This window comes from Argiope bruennichi, chromosome 1, assembly GCF_947563725.1.
Source record: "Argiope bruennichi chromosome 1, qqArgBrue1.1, whole genome shotgun sequence".
Taxonomy (NCBI): Eukaryota; Metazoa; Arthropoda; class Arachnida; order Araneae; family Araneidae; genus Argiope; species Argiope bruennichi.
In genome coordinates, this window is record NC_079151.1 from 70986925 (window position 1) to 70999486 (window position 12562).

Below are 12562 nucleotides of genomic sequence, written 5' to 3' on the forward strand. Positions count from 1 at the left end.
TGGGTCTTTTTTTGCTGCTGGGAATATTTGTTAATCTTTAATAAAAATCGCTGTACAAGCAAAATTATTCCAACATTTTTAAGGAATATGATAACGTTCGGGTTGAATTTTTGAATAACGCTAGAAAATATTTACATTTTCGAATTTTTGCTTTAAAAACGTTTTTAAAATCATCTATGAAACGAAATTATACCATTAAATGACAAAACGCTTCTTAAAAATTTGACGTTTTTTTTTTTTTCTTGCTAAAAAGAGAAAGGGAAAAAAACCTTATTTTATAGGTTTATCAAATGATTTGCTTAAAATCTTACTAATAGCCTAATAAATATATTTCCTTGTTCATGAACTAAAAAAAATTGCCAAAATCTTTAAATATTGAATTTTAGCTTTTAAATAACGTAAGATTGATAATTGTGATTTTAAAATTCAAATAAACTTTTTAAAAAATCCATTTTGTAAACTGGTAATTCAATAGCACCACGCAGATTTCTACATATTTCAAGCCAGATCTGGCAATTCAGATGTCTATTCAAACCAATCTAAATCTTTCTATTTCAGATAAAAGAATATGGTGCCCTAAATGAGAACGATACTTCAAAGATGTTCCCTTACAAAAAGAGGGAGATTTCCCCAAAACATCAATCAACAGTGAATAAAAAGACACTGATGGAATGTTAGCTTCTCTCTTTATAATAAAAAAAGAATGTGTGGCGCTGCTGTCACGTATGCAGTATGAAATCTACCCTATTTACCTAAAAATATAAGTTGAATTAGCATTTAAGTGACTGCGGACTTGAAATAAAAAGGAAATTCCCTTGAAAATATTACCTAATTAAATTAGATATTATTCGTTTTGGTTGATGATCTTTAGCTATATTTCGCGCAGTGTCATAATTCCGTGTTTCCAAAATGTGTCAGCAAAATCCTGAAATAAGTGAGATTTTACGTCAGTAGCGTTATTAACGATTTTACCATGTAGGAAGTTTTGCATTGAACGAAATAAGTGGAAATATCAAAGCACAAGATCAGAAATATAATGTCAGCTCCAATAATTTTCAGCGCGATTAAATATGAGAAGGCCTTATGCTGAAAAACAACATCCTTACGAGGTGGCAATCATGATCACTTTCCTTCATCCGTATTGTTCAGTTTGCTATGTTGTTGAAATCAATCGTTTGGTTCCTTGGTGAAAATTACAAAACTAATGCACTAAAATATGCCTAAAGTGTGTGGTTTGGTCTTCCATTGTTTAATTGAATGAAATAAATGAATACATGTTCAAATAAATGAAACTAAATAATTAATCGATACAACTTTCTTAACAATTAAAAACAGCTGTTCAAACAACAAGAATGCAATATAAGTTAAGTTCTTTGAACACATTTATAAACAAAAGAATGTACTAAAACCATCTGTCACAAAACCTATATTTATTTGTCAAACCGATAGATATCAGGTAAGCACTTGGAAATTTTCATTATTAATACACAAATTTATCTTGCAAGTTACTTTTCGTACTACTTTAATTTTCTTTTAAGGAATTTGTCATTCCATGTTTTCTACTGTCTGTTTATGATATTTCATTACATTAATTTTCTTTATCTGTAGATGTTACTACAAACAGAAATTGTATGACTATGCTGTATAATACTTTATACTTAATAGACACCGACTTGGTTGTTTGCAACTTAACTGACAATAATTACTAATAAATATGTTTTGTATATTATTATATGTAATTTATTTTTGCATTTTATTCTTATGTTTGTTTGCATCTGTGAATATCACTTTATCCCTTTACTTTAAATTTTTCCATCCTTTTATTTAACATTTTAGAAATCTGGTTTACTTTTTGAAAAACTTATAATTTTAATGCACAAAAAGTCGTTTTAATCCTGAGAAATACAGCTAATTATAAATTTGAACTTTCAAACAATTCTTATTTAAAATGCACTTAAAAATAAGCATCTGCAATATTTTTAAGCGCATTATTTAAAAGTGCACTTACAAATAAACATCTGCAATATGCAATCACTAGATCCGTAAAGCATGCCAACAGAATCTAATTTGCAAATGACTTCCTGTTTGCATCTTACGGATTGTTTGTGTATTTGACTAACTTCGCTGCTGCATCGAAAGCATATCAAAAGTCCAAACGAATGCATGAATAATATATATCCCATTAATAAGATGTTTCTTACAGAGATGAAAGGAATTTAATTTCGAAAATAGTTGAGAATTTTTCAATACATTTGGAAGATACTGTTTAGAGGTAAATACACAAACGAATGAAACGAGCTAAAATCTCAATTTTTTCTGCTAGAAAAAACCCGATTTATAACAAAATAAATGAATGAAAATAATAAAAGTTTAATCAGTATTCCAGCAGTTTTTTTTAAAAAAAATGATAAGTAGAAGAAAAGAATACTGAAACGAAATAGATAAACTTACTTCTAGAAACTTGTATATCCTTGGTACCAAGCCAAACCGTAAAATTGCCATTATTACTTTTCATTTTTCCGACATGATACTAACGGTATTAAAAAATAAACCAACAAATATGTTCGAAACGAAAAATTATATTTTATTCGGAACTTTTCCTATCCCAATTTTTGCTATTACTTTTGCAGAATAAATTCTGCTTGCAAGTTAAACTATAAAACTTCGGATTACAGTTGTAGTCAACAAATAAAAACATGTACATAGGAATTTTATATTACTAGTTCAAATTCTTCGTCCGAATACCTGTCTCAAGTTAGATATTTTTGTTCCAATTTTCTTTTCTGAAGATATCCAGAAATTATTTCATTGATAATCAGGAAAATTCAGTTGTGCAAATTTAAAATTCAGATTATATAACATATATCACCGAACAATATTAAAATCTGAAATACTGTTCGTTTCAGGAGCCCGAACTGTCGCTTTTGGATGATTTATCCTGTAAAGGGGTGTTGCGCTTAGAGGAATATTGAGAATTTGAGGAGATTTTCTTTAAGCGATGGCCTATTCCTTGTTTAATAGGAAGTATGTGAACGGGAAGATAAGGAAAGTCAGTGATTGACCACTACATGGCTAGGGGCCAGTTGCCTCGAAGAGGATGTCAGTTTGGTGAATCGGTCAGTGTTATGGACGGACTATGCTAAAGATAGCAATCGGCCACAACAAATCTTGTCGATACTGCTACGTTCGGTGGTGGGAGGGTGGTCGGCTGTATGCAAGAAGAGGGGTATTACGCAATGAACACATTTCTGAAATTTTATGTCAGGGTGTAGTTTTCTTGCAATTAGATTCCTTCCCTTTGTAGTTGTTTTTACTTTTTATCATTTTAAATCGTACTATTTTATTTTAATACAGAAGTTTTACAAATATTATCCAGATGATTAATTAAACATTGAGGATTATCCGCGAATTCTATACCACCAAATTCCTGTGATAATCGATGGTTACTGAAATGCAAAATAAACGTTACAAATCTCCATCTTCATTTCATCCCTATTTTGATGAAATCGGCCCGCCTGGCGCTTGTGAGAAAGCGCGGAAACTTTATTTATCCGAGAATGATTAGTACGTCAAATGTTGGCTTAATACTGTTTATCTGCGAATATTATACCATTTCAGTGTTAATCGATGATTGCTGTATGGCTCCTCCATATGTATCTCAACCCTATTTTGATGTAATCAATGCCTTCTGGCGCTTGTGAAAAAGTACGGAAACTTTATCTGAAACTGATTAGTATGTTGAATGTTCTTTTGTATTTATTTTCTCTTAGTTTATTTTCTTTTTCTTCTAAAACACAAATTTTCTTTCTATATTGGAATGACATAGAAGTCTTATCATTTTAATTAACAGAAAGTTATTATCGCCAGAAGAAAAAAAAGTGCGCATGACTTGCAAGATCAACTGTTGATGCATTAACAAAAACATGCGAGACTTAGAGACTTTTACAGCAAAAGCCACAATGTATATATCCTTCATTTACCTAAAGAAACCCTCCTCGTCGAAAACGATTTTGAAAGCCCAAGAATATTAAAGTGCCTTTTAACAAAAGAGAAATGCAAATTCCTCAAAAAAACCCTCTTACACTTATCCAGGGAGCAAGTTACTTTGCTTTGCTGAAATAGCTTAATTTAAATTCTGCTCAGGCTTTTTCAATTTCTGCAACTCTGTATCGATGCCATTGAATATTTCTTCCAAAAAGTGGTTTGATACTTTTTGGTTCAGAAAAGGAAAAAAGAAATTTAATTAGATTTTTCCTTTTCTAGCATTTTATGTATCGTGTACTGTCACGCTACATTATTTTTTCCACTAATAATAAAGAAAAAGTGTGTCTGTGTCTTTTTGACTGTTGGTACTCTTCAGACCAGACTATTTGACCTAGATTTATAAAATTTAACACAAATATGCCTTTTAGGGATGAAACGGGCACTTTGCAACTATTATTTAAATCCTTTTCACTTAAAAATGGCATGAAAGAGAAAAATTCAACATAAAATGTATCTTTTCCCTTTATTCATAGCATTTATTTTTTAAGTGTAATCTTTTGCTAAGAATAATAGTTCCAAAAATAATCAATAAAGTCTTCGTACTTTTTATCAACAGCATAGTCATTCGAGATATCTAGGGGCGACAGAGCCGTTTCAGCACTTCTCCAAGTCCTAGCATAAAAATACAAAGATAGAACCTAAGATTGCAATAAAAAGTATCATTCTTTTACCAAAGAAGAGCTTGTGATTTATAGAACACCATGGAAAAAGTAGCAATTTGTATTCAATGTATAGAAAATATGCATAATACGATTTGAGCACAGATAATAATCAAACTGTGAAGGTAAAAAAATTAGAGTTGTTATAGTAATATCTGAAGATATTGTATAGATAATAATTTCAGACTTTTACAATCTATGTAATTATCAGCATTCTATAGAATTGGTTTTCAGTGATTTAGAAGTCACATGATATCTGAAAAAGTATAAAACGTTCTCAGAGGATTATTTAATAGTTCCTCATAATTTGCAACTAACTTGCTTGCTCTCTGCAACAACTAAAACTAACTTGCTTGCTCTCTGCAACAACTAAAACTAATTTGCTTGCTCTGTGCAACAATTAAAACTAATTTGCTTGCTCTCTGCAACTGAAAGCTGCTTCACCACGATTCGTATTCCTCCAACCAGATTTAAGTTCCTGTGGTTATAAATTGATTCCAAAATTGATTATCCTGAAATTAGAGAATAACCAACTCTAATCATTCATTTGCGAAATGTTCCAAAGATTATTAAAATTACAGACCAGTTCCTGACATATCTTGTATCCTAAGATTTTCTCTTCGCTTGAACAAATTTAACATATCTCTAATTAAGCTATTAAATTATTGCTAAATTTTCAAGATGGTTCCAGAATTGTACAGCTATAACAGTAAATGCCGTCACGGAATTTACAGGTCTCGCATGTTTTTCGATTATTCCTAAATGATACACAGAAAATTATTCATTTAATAGTCAGAAAATATATAAATTTTCAATTTAGATGCATTCAAATTAACCTCAATTCAGAGTAATTTCTTCTGTAAACTGAAACAAAAAAAACTATAAATATTAGATATCTTCAAGAGGCGATTTCATTCATGAAGGCGTTATTTAATATCTAGCATAAAAGTATATTAGGAAATCCTGATATGAACAAAACAGTTATTTGTAAAGTTCTTTTAGAACAAAGCATGTGGGTATCAAAATTGTATAGTTATAAAACGTTTCTAAAAACAAGAAATTGGATATTTTTCTTTTAGTTCACTAGAAAAATATTTACTTAAATCTGTTATACTGATATTGATGTACACATCAATTCTACTGAAACAATGCACGTTCTAACTTATCCATAAAAAAATCAGCTGTGTGATCCTTTTTACCTACAAAGTTTCATACAGTAAAAAAACTAGAACTTTTACGGTAATTTCCCTAAAAAAGAAAACAAAGAAGATCTACTTTTTGTCCTACATGATTTGGGATCATCAAGAAACGATATCCTTTCGACTTTAGGAGGTCTATCCGCTCCAGTTAATGATGCGACGATATCACTAAACGAGCACTTCGAAAAAAGAACCGTGATTCTCAAAGTAATCAGCAGAAAATCGCATATTCCAGCAGAACCGCTTTTACAGTTTTGCCTTTAAATACTTTGTTTTCATTAGTGTTTAGTAGGGATTTATCTTTTCGGCACAATGGGCAGTTTTGTTTTATTTATTTCGGCAAATTCACAAATGCTCTGTAGAAAAGCTCGAGATTTTAGAGCTTTGAAGGAAAGAGAACTGGAAAAAGAACTAGTGGTGTATTTGATGTGAAAAAAATATCTCGCAAATTTTCATAAATACTTCATCATTAACGGTAATGGTGCTATTGTTGGAATAGCCCCATTACTATGATTTTCAAGAAATAGGAATTGGAGAACACATTCCAATGAAATATCATTGTATCGAATATTGCTTGAATGAGTTTATGTAATTTGAGTTCCTGCTATTGTTTCAAATTATTAGGAATCTTCTCGAAGGATTTTCTGTTTTTTAATTCCTCATACTCACCCACTGAGGGTACCTCATAATTAAGGGTAATATACTTCCGGTATGGTGATTGGTTCTCACCCTCTTGGGAAATACGGAAAAAGATAGGGCTCTGCTGCCTTCCATCGATGATGGAACGTACTTCCTTCGGGAATTGGTGTACCGTGGCCGGTGATGGCCCTTAGAATTCAACCGCAGCTCCCGCCAGTGTTGCGGTTGCAGCTGTCCGGTCATTCAGATTATTCCGTGTGCCTTCGAGTGTGTCGGAGTAGACGATTAAAGGTTAAATTCGCCATATCTTTACTGTATTTAAATATATCGTTTCAATCACCTTTATAACTTCATAACATGATTTCGTTTTTCTGAATGTTTTAATAAGAATACGAATAATGTAGTTCCATAGATATCAGTACGTAGCAGCTGCAAAGCAAAAGTTTAAATTTCTTCTTTATTATCTATAATAAATGTTAATTTAATACAGTTTTTCTCTGAGTTTTTTCTGCACTAATTTGTATTTAATAATATAAAAATAAAATTAAATAATATTGGTAAATTTCGAATTACAGAGGCTTAATTGAAATGTATTAAATAAGGCGATATATGTTCCTATTAAATTATACTTATTTTGTAGAAAAAAGGTTAGATCGGCTTATATTATAAAATTCTTTGAATTTCAAATTTACTTGTCAATAGAAATTTTATATGCGTTTTTATCACATTATCATCACGGTATTAATAAGCATATGAATACATTTATTCCCTGCATTAAGCACCACTTTATTGTTATCCTTATATATTATGAATTGGATTGAATAGATTTGGATATTGTGATCTAATGGTGCAAAAACCCAATTTGGCTACATTGCTCGAAGCATACAAGAGCATAGCAACGTATACAATTGTTAAAATCTAAAGCATTTCAATTTAGTGTTAATAACAATAAACGCCTATGGTAAACCAAAGATGTTTTAAAACAAGTAAATACCTTTTCCGAAATATCGTGAAATGTAATTTATATAAAACAAACTACACTATAGAAGGAATTGAGTAGATTTCAAGAATGAAAAAGGAAAATCAGAATGAAAAATATATTAAAATCAAACTGGTGTAAAATGATGTTATGCATTTTAAAAAGAAACCGTAAAGGAAATTTTAGCTAAGTATTGTGATTTTAATAATTTAAATATTAAAAAAAATTAACAATGAAAAATATCACATAGAGAGCTTTGGAGCATTGAGCAATTTTATCACAAATAATTATTGAATCTTTTTTCTTAAAGATTACATTTAGTTAAAAAGAACACTGATTAAATTATTGAAATATGTTTTTAATTATTTGTAAAAAAGAAATAATAAATATTCAGTAAAATGGCATTCAAAAATAAGCTTAGTCGAATTTAGTTTTTTTTTTTTTTTTTGCTTAGTTATATTAGCATCCCATTTTAAAGCAACACTAGGGCTATTTTGGGACGGATGTTGTAATTTTGAACCACGGTCAGATAACGAGGACAACTCCGGAGCTGCCTCCCCCTCTCCAAACTTCCACATCCCACCAGCAGGAGGACGTTTGGCCCTGACGGATTTAACGTGAACCAGACTCGCTTGCACGACATTTCTTCGGTGGAATCGGGTCTCGAACTTGAAAATCATCCGGTTCCGAAGCCAAGACCTTACCACCAGCTCACCGCGACCCCTTAGTCGAATTAAATTTGCTACAAAAACAGTTTCCTCAATATTCTTTCTTAAAATAAGAAAAGCATCTTAAATATTAAATTTAAATGAATTCATTAATAGAAGTATTTATATCTCCAGCTAAATTACATTATAGCTAATTATTTTATATAACAAAAAAAAAATAAATTATAATACCAACATTTCCGTATAAAGAATATCGTCAAAGAAAAGAACCGTTTCGAATATGAGCCAAATCGAAGGAGACCATCTAGAAAAACGTCCTTCCCCTCCATATCCATTTCAGAGACAAAGCCTTCACGGGGGAAAAAAAGTACTTTTAGCCAACGCGTGATAAGGTTTCAGAAGTATCGCGGCATCAAGCCATTCCTTTGTCTTCGTCCTGCGCTAAAAATCATTTCTCTTTATCGATGCTATGAGACAGCCCAACTTTCTCGCTCCCACAAGTCAAAATAGACAAATGCCTCCAAAGGATTCTTTTTTATTTTCCCCCATGTAACGTATATTCTTTCATTTCTAGCTCTTTCTCCATTTCTTTGAAAGATACTGAAAGGAATAAGCTTTAGGTCAGGTTCCCTATGATTTACGTCGCCAAGTAGTTTCCGACGTCTTTTTTTGGTATTGGAAAGACGCTTGGAAACTCGTAACTACTCTTTCGTTTGCTAGTTTGAACAAATGGTAACAGAGATATAGGAGTATGATCTACATATCAAATTGCTAGAGGTTTGTTTATGGTACTAAAGAAGAAAACTTGAGTGCCTGAGCTGGATGTTTATTTGTGTGCTGAAGGGAATATTATCCGTTTGTTTACTATAACGGGAATTTTTCAACTATTTTTCATGCCTATATCGATTATGTTCATACCTAATTTATTATTAGCGCTAAATTTAAGATGATTCAGAAGTTATTATTTTAATACAAAATAGCCTAATCGAACTATATTTGGTTAATATATTAAGTTGAACTATACCATAAATAAAATATAATGTGAAATTTAACTAGCAAGAGTGGGCAAATTGCTTGCTACTGAAAATAATTATTGCTTTTTGAGTAATGCGATATCGCATTTATATTTGTAATTGATGTGTAAAAATATTTACTAAAAGAATTATGTCAATAATGAATAAAAAACAACAATACTTTTATTGTTGCTAATTCAAGTTTCTATATAATTTATTATTAGATTTTTCATTTATAAAATTCTTACAAATTCATTAACTTTACACTCCCTATTAATAATTGGATGGAGAGCGATAATAGTACTATTAAATTCACGAGCTACGGTTAATAAATTCATATAAAAGCTAATTATTCTTGATTCCCAATATAGATCATCAGGTAGGGGTTGAAATAAAATACTTGAATCATTTTTGTATACATGATAGAAATACTGTGCAAGCAAATGTTTATTTTAGCTTGCATATTCTAGCAGATGTTTTTTTTAAACTTTTAAACACCTCTCGGAACTAATCTAATGGTTTTCTTCTCATTTAACATATAGTCTTAGATTCCAAACTTGCTGTAACATCTGTACTTGAAAGATAAATTTATTGCTTTGGAATGAGAGTAAAAACTGTCAACTAATTTGGACACTGACGGGGCTAAGACATACTATCTAAGAATATCATAGAAAGAAGGAAAATTATTTTCCGTTCCTTAATCAAAATTCCGGATGTAAAAGTATATTTAAGATTTCTTCTCTGCTATAATATAAGAAAACCTAATAGCTTAATTCCACAATGAAATAATGAAATCATTTATCTATGGATTGGTACTCTCTGTAAAGATAAGCATTCCTCTTCCAGTATCATAAACTAGATATAAAAATATATAAGAGTGTGAATAGAGCTAGAACCCATTTTTTAACATATTTTTCCATTGAATTTCATACAATGGCCCATGAAAATATGTTTAAAATTTTCACAATGTGCTATGAAAATTAGTTTCAAAGTAATTTAAAGAAAGTGATTATGACTGACGAATTTTTATAACTCATACTTCAAATTATACCGTATTAGTAATAAGCTGAAACGTTAAAAAATAGTCAAAAGTAGAAGTCTAAAATAATTTGTTCAGAAATATTTTTGTAGTTTATACTTACACAAGTTATACAAAATGAATAAAAATGATTATTAACAGCTTCAGCAATCACATATTTCAACTAAAGAAGCGTCTCCTTAGCTATCATAATGAAACTTAATACATAATAAATAAATAAATAAAATAATGAATTAACATATTTTTATAAAAATGTGAAGTACCTCACAAGACAACATTGATGATAACATAAAGGATGTGAAATAAGTGAAATTTGAACACACAAAAAAAGGAACGGAAAAAGAATGATCTAGAATAAATTTTGCGCAAATGTAGCGAAAGAAATCATTCGATGTTCGTGATGCCGATCATCAGTTTGTTACCTAAATCATTAAGTATGTCTATGTTTTGTGCATCAGATAAGCAGATATTGAATGTTGCCGTTTTCCTTTGCAGAATAATACGAAAAAAACAATGCTACTAGAAATCTTTTTTTTTCTTATTTCAGTTGTTTTTATGTATCATGGTGTAATAAATAAATTGTTACAAGAATTGGAAGACATTTCATACGATGCATTAGGCATATTATTTCTTTGATTCCTTTGTACGCTTAGGTACTTTGTATGTAAAACAATAAATAAAAGGACATGCGTAAGAATATGCATGGTTAAATGAATAAATATTACTTGGAATATTTGTTATATTTTTAAATAGGTGTTTTTCGTTAGATTTTATCGTACAAATATCTTTTCATCAAGAACATACTTTCATTTATTTCATTTTCATTATTTAGATATCTTTGAAGCAAATTCTTAGATATTTTATTAAGCGTTATTTAGATATTTTATTCTTAAAAGATCTCTCTGATTTTACACATTGTTTTAAAACCCAGTGGGGAAAATGTAGAAGATAAGAAATAATAAACCCCGCGCTTATTTTATTTCTCACATCTTATTTTTCAGAAGAGATGTACATTTGTGGAACAAGAAATTTTTAAAATAGAATTCTCATTACTTTTCAGATTTATAAATCCTATTCATAGCTTTCATTTCGCTATCACTTGTGAATAATATAAGATTCAATTTGTAATTTTTTTACGATACCTTTATCTTTAAATAAAAATATTAATAATTTTGATTAATTCACGCGATAATACAAAAAGGAATTTCAGCCTTTTTCAATTATTTTTCGCAGAAAATTATAGTTTATCATTTGTAAATATTTTTGAAACAAAAAAAAGATAGTTTCTATATTCATTTTTAATTACAAGATATGATTCAAATAAAATATGTATAATACCTATATTTTCCTAGGAAAATCGTTTTACTTATTATATTTTTATGTTGTAGTTCAAAGAATGGATTAGTATTTAAATTTAATTATTTAGTCTTTTTATCCAATCAATTTTACGGAGAACATTTCTAAATAATGTCCTCAAATAAATCTTTTCATTTCTAAATTCTTCTTCATTCTTCTTTATTAGTTATAATAGAAGTTTTTTAATTTTCTTTATACTTTAACATGGTTACTTTTTAATTAAGTTTAGTAACACAATTAAAAAATGTCGAATATGTATTTTGTACCATGTTTCTTCAGTCAATAAGTCAAAAATTTATACAGAACTGTAATTTAGAAATACGACCACATAACGTGCTGCATTTATGTAAGTTATTTTTATTAATATTAGTGTTCACGTATGCTTGAATCAAAACATCGATTTACTATCGAATTTTTTTGAATAATTAAAACAAAATCTGAAGAATATAAAATTTTAGTGATATGTAAGCGTTATTTATCTAGCTTCTTTCAATTATCCTTGTCCCCTGTAATCAAAATAAACAGACAAAGATTTCCAACTGATGCATTTCGCCAAAATTTTGATAGAAATTTGAAATTTCATAAGAAAGATGCCTAAAATTTTACAAGTTAAACTCTGAAATGGTCAAACATTTTTGAGTGGAGTAAAAAAGATTAACAATAAGGAATTCTTAAACCAATACAATTTAAAATAAACTCCATAAGAACTAAAAAAAATGCGATTTTAAAATTGTAACAATGAATATTATAGCAACAGCATTTCTTAAATATGTATTCTGTTACAAATAAGAGATCCTTTAATTGTTGAAAACTTTTTGTGCAATAATTTTAAATATGAATGCTGAGCCAGTGATATATAAACAAATTTGGTTTAGGTTTATAGCATTTTTGAGTTTTGAAATTTTACTATATTAAATAAACAGATATAAGTAACCAAAAATATAAGCATTATGTAATTAAAACCTA